Here is a 6,000-nt window from a genome sequence, read left to right as displayed (position 1 = left end):
CCATGTCAAATGAGCTCGGGCCCAGAGAAGGCGGCCGTGTTTCTGGATGTTGTTGATGTATGGCTTTCACTTTGCATGGTAGAGTTTTAACTTGCACTTGTAGATGTAGCGACGAACTGTGTTAACTGACAATGGTTTTCTGAAGTGTTCCTGAGCCCACGCAGTAAGATCCTTTACACAATGATGTCGGTTTTTAATGCAGTGCCACCTGAGGGATCGAAGGTCACAGGCATTCAATGTTGGTTTTCGGCCTTGCCACTTACGTGTAAAAAAATTCTCCAGATTCTCTGAATCTTCTGATTAAATTATGGACTGTAGATAATGGAATCCCCAAATTTCTTGCAATTGAACTTTGAGAAACATTGTTCTTAAACTGCTGGACTATTTTTTCCACTCAGTTGTTCACAAAGTGGTGACCCTTGCCCCATCTTTGCTTGTGAACAGCTGAGCTTTCCCCATTCTTTTGTTGCCCCGTCCCAACTTTTCTGAAACGTGTTGCAGGCATCCCTTTCAAAATGAGCAAATATTTGCACAAAAACAACAAAGTCTATCAGTTTGAACATTAAATATATTGTCTTTGTTGTGTATTCAACTGAATATAGGTTGAATAGGATTTGCAAATCATTGTGATTTGTTTTTAATTTACATTTTACACAATGTCCCAACTTCAGTGGAATTGGGGTTGTATTATTAATAGCAAAGTTGTGATTTTTCGGTATACAAGTCGCATCGGTGTGCATGTTGCATGGCCTCCCAAACTAGCTAAAAAAAAAGTCAGAGTTGAGATTTATAAATTTTTAGTTTTGTGTTTTTAGGAGAAATGTGTATGAAGCATAATGCATTCACTTAAGAAAATCTCTTAAATTTAAAATAGTGTTTGACAAACACTATTTTTATTCACAGATAGTTGATATTAATATTGCAATAAATTGTTTTAAAACATGTTAAGTCTCGGTCCCACCGAATAATAACCCATGAATAATGAGCGACACTTAGGTGTGTCAGCGATTATTTGAAGAATGATCCACGTTTTAAGCAGTCACGTATCTGCTACTAAGGCGCCTCTATGTGCCTCTCTGTACCTCACATGTGCAGGTATCAGGCTCCAGCGAGCTACAACCGACCTGTCAGTTGAGCCCTGTCCAGCCTCGAAGGGCTCGTGTCGCCGCATATGATCCACGTCAAGCCACATATGATGTGTAGCTGGATGGTGATGCACATTTAGGCATGGATATGGTCTAAACCTCCAGCCCTCCCACACTTGCTTCCCCGATCCGATTCCGAGTCATCTGATTTTGAGTATCTGCCAATACCGAGTCCTGATTCGATACTTTAAAAAAAACTGAATGAACAATGAACAAATGCTAAATATATAATAATTTCATTTTAATCACCTTATTTTATTATTTATCACTTCAACAGTGCACTTCTCCTTGAGGTAGCTTGAACAATCAAGTAATAATCTACCAGACTTAAAAAATGTACAAATTTCCATTTTATTTTATTTGTCTAAAAATAAATGTCCGAGGTTCCTTATGTTAAACAAGAAATTATCTAATCTGAAATAACAGGTGGTTTTAATTTATAGATGAAAGGTTTCTATAGAACCATTTAATGATTTAGCTATTTTAATTACAAGTGTTCTAAACCTTTTTAAACAGTAATCAGAAATTTTGAGGTGACAAACAACAACAACAACAAAATATTTCCAAGGATTTTTCTTCAGAAAACTGCTCTATGAGCCATAATGTGACACGTTTCTGTTTTGTACAGATCAGTGTTTTCTGTCACTAGTCTTCCGTGTTTTGGCCCGTTTCCTATTGGAAGCTATGTCACAGCTCAGAGCGTCGAAAGTTCAAAAGTCTACTTGAAAAGTAAAAGGAAAAAAAAAAAACCCTTACATTTGCATCCTGACAGTCCTCAGTGTACCCCTCTGATGCTTTATCAGTGTTCAACAAGTTCAGAGCATGAATGTGAATGAAGACGGAAGCTCTTTAAGACGCGTTCCTAAGAGTGATGAGTGCGCACGTCGCTCATGCACACACCATCTCTTGCTCCGTTTTGCAGACAAACGATCACAGGACAATTAGTTGTTTTCTTTTTGTTAATCAGATGACAGATCGTCGTCCTGAGGACTTGGTCAGCACCAGGTCCTGCTGCGCACGGAAGGATGACTTGAGCAAGCGTTTCGGTGGAAAAGTGTCCATCATCCTCTTGTCAAACAGCAGAACTGAAAAAAACAAAAAAACAAAAAAAAACTTTGAGCGCGTAACTCCCCCCACCTCTGTCCGGGTTACAATTCCATCTCTTCTTCCCAAATTCACTGCGCAACGCTTGTTCCCTTTTCTCCTCTGGAACTGCATGCGTGTGCAAGAATGTCCGGTTGAACTCGTTTTTTCTTTTGTTCAATTAAAAAAAATAAATAAATAAATAAAGATTGGGTTGAACTTTGACCGCATCAGACTGCCGACAAGCGGCAATGCGTGTTCCCGTCAGAAGCATCGCGTCAAAAGCCGAGCTAAAGCGACGCTTCCGACGCCTCTAAAAAGCAACGCGTCTCATTGAAAATAACGCTTTTTAGACCGATTCCTGACGCCTCTGACGCTTCCGTGTTAAAGGCCCGTTAATCTGCAATAATGAGCTTGAAATAGCACTGATCAAAATAATTAAGGATAAAATCTATATCGGATTCCTGATCGGGATGCAACGTCCGATTTCGATCAAGTCTGAAACCACGTGATCGGGCCCGATTTCCGATCACGTGATCGGATCGGGACATCCCTACTTTAAAGTGTGGGTTTTCAATTCACAGCATCCATTCAAGATGTCACATTTTTAAAATGCAGTCCAAAAAAGACGCTTTACTGAGTGAGTGTGCACTCCCGCGCCAGGGGATACGAATTCTGACGGAGACAACTACTTTGGCAGGATACTGGCCAGTGTGCACATCCGTGCGCCAGGCTGCTGTTCACCTTTGTTCCAGAGTCATTAAATAAGGTGGCTGTTTTAATTATATACACCCGCTGCTACAACTGTGTGGATCACTTGCAAAAAACAAAAAACAAAAAACCCACATCCATAACCAGACCACCTAGAACCAAACCACAGATTCCTGGACAGTCGCCTCTGATGTTTCTTCTCGCTGGCTTTATTTATTTCTTCCGCGGCTTACAGTCACCGTGATCCAACTTTTAACTTTGTGTTCGTCCATTATTAACTGCAAAATCACTCTTTTGCAAGCATTGCGTAAATTCTCGTCTTGAGTGCCAGTCATTGCGTTCGTGCACACACACATCAGAGGTCATCTGATCCACTATAATAAGATGGTAAATTTATCAAAAACATACGTTTACAGCTGTTTATAAAGAAGGAATGAACATGCAACTGTTTTACCAGACTATAATCCGCTACAAAATAATATATATTTATATACAGCGTCCGGCGTACAAAGCAGGTGGAATAGTAGTGCGCAAGAGAGCCTGTCCTCGTAGCTGCCAAGTGCTTGGATAATGGGCTTTTAACAGCCTCGACCCCACGCTGTTGTTGCTAAATTTTGAACTTCTTGAAATTAGCGCCACGCTCAGAGATGTGCCCCGTTAGCCAAATATTCTGCCTCTAAGAGCCTCTCAGAGCCACTATTCTCCCACCATAGTTGAATGCCTCCTCTCGTAACAAAAAACATGCTGTGTGGCTCATTATTCGGTGGGACCAGGGCTTTAAACATTACACATTTTAATTTTTCATTCAGGAACACAGGCCAAATTTCCATGTTTTCATTGCTCATTAAGCTTCCCGCCCCCCCCAATCTGAAAATTGTTCAATTAATGGCAGAAAAAAAACTTAGACCCAAACACCGGGCTTTGCAATCCGTAACACCCCTAGTCATTACTTTTCCAGGCAGTCAACCTCCCTTTTCACACACTTACGCCAACAACGGAAAGTCTTTTGGATTGTCTGAAGAAATCAGGCATCTTCTCAGGGCACCAGAGACACACAGCTGCATCATGAGTGTAATGGCATCCCTTCAGATGTTCTTTCAGCTTTGGAAAAAGGAAAAAGTCAGAGTAAATGGACTGCATTTATATAGCACATTTCCATCTGAATCAGCATAAAGTGCTTTACAATGATGCCTCACATTCACCCCCCCCCCCCCCCCCCCCACACACACATTAGCGACTGGGAGATTAAGGACCTTGCCCAAGGGTCCTTACTGATGTTCTAGTCTGGCATGGATTCGAACAGTGGATGCTCTGGTCTCAAGCCCACTGCTTAACCACTACACCAGGGGTTCTCAATCCGGTCCTCAAGGACCCCTGAACCTGCATCTGTCCCTGCTCTGCCACAAGCTGATCTGCTAATTCAGGTGTCTGTTACGAGTTGATTGGCCATGCACCTGTGTCACAAGATGGCAGCGCGCATAGACGCTGCGGCTCAGTGCTCCCTAAAACCATTTTGCTTATTGAAATAATCATGCTGGAAGTTACACGTACATAAAAGAACTCCAGATTACAAGCCACACCAACAGTTCCAGAGAAAAAACCAGCATAGGGCCTACAAGTTGTACCAGTATTAAAAGCATATTAAGTGAGCATGAGGATAATAATTTATATGGCTGTTTGGAGCTGTGTTTTCATCTTGTTGGTCTTGTCAGTGTAATAAAATTCACTCCAAGAACGGTCCCCTCTGTGCTGATAATTTCTTTGTTCGCGTTTTGTTTTTTGCGTGCTGTGAAAATGGTAAAAGTCGCAAATCTGATGTGATCTGGATCGATTGTCATGTAACGGTCTGATAAGGGAAAATATCAGACCGTAAATCAGCCAATACTGTTGTAGCCACATAATAAAGTACGTACAAAACTGTGGATTTCAGTGGCAGTGGATACTGCACATTAACAAACACTGCACTCATTTCAAGTGTGGCATGTGATATTCAGCGGCATTCATCACTTTAACAGTGGAAGTGTAGAACCAGGGATGAGATTGGCAAATTTGATTTTCAGAGGAAAATAAGCCAGGGTCCAGGGGCCGCAGGCCCCGGCAGGTCCAGGGCAGAGCATTTTTGCTGTTTTAGAACATGTAAATTGCACTAAAATGATATTAAAACTATTATAAATGCCAGGTGTTCATATCTATAATTCAAACTATAAACCCTTACTAAGACCATCTACTGTACATGTGTGTTTTTGTGACCAAAATATTTTTTCATAACTAGACTTACTTGATTTTCAGCATTCTCCACTTTCAGCATGGCACACTTGTCAACAAACATACATGTACATGTATATCCTCAAATACATGTACATGTATAATCCAATGTTCTATGTCCATTGAACTGTCAGACCATATAAGGTTTATATTTAGTCGATGTGATCTCCACCTACAACACTGTCATCACGTGTATACATGTATATAATATACACACACATACATGTATATATAATTACAATGTTCTAGCACACTACAATAACGTCAAAATGTCTGTTTACATAATCCACTGACTGTGTGTGTGCGCAACACCAAAGAAAGGGCGGGAGAAATGCATATGAGTATATAACCTTTGCGCTGATTGGTCATAAGCTTTGTAATAACCAATGAAAACGTGCGTAAGTAATAGCTTCGACTGAGCTTCGATACTGTCTCAGTTTTTATGATTTGTTGGAGGGAAAACTACCGAATACAGTGGTCCCTCGTTTATCATGGGAGTTGCGTTCTAAAAATAGCCCGCGACAGGCGAAATCCGCGAAGTACTCAGCATTATTTTTTACAATTATAGACGTTTTAAGGCTGTAAAACCCCTCACTACACACTTTATACACTTTTCTCAAACAGGCATTAACATTTTCTCACTTTTCTCTCCTGTGTAAACACTCTTAAAGTTCAAACATTAGTAGAAAAATAAGTCCAGTATTATAGAATGAAACCAAAGATCAAAACCTGTTTTCAGGCCCAAACATTTGTTTGAGAAATAAAAATAGAACATTTTCCTATAAATAACTATGAT

This window comes from Thalassophryne amazonica, chromosome 20 (genome assembly GCF_902500255.1).
Source record: "Thalassophryne amazonica chromosome 20, fThaAma1.1, whole genome shotgun sequence".
NCBI classification, from domain to species: Eukaryota; Metazoa; Chordata; class Actinopteri; order Batrachoidiformes; family Batrachoididae; genus Thalassophryne; species Thalassophryne amazonica.
Note: the sequence above shows the minus strand (reverse complement) of the source record.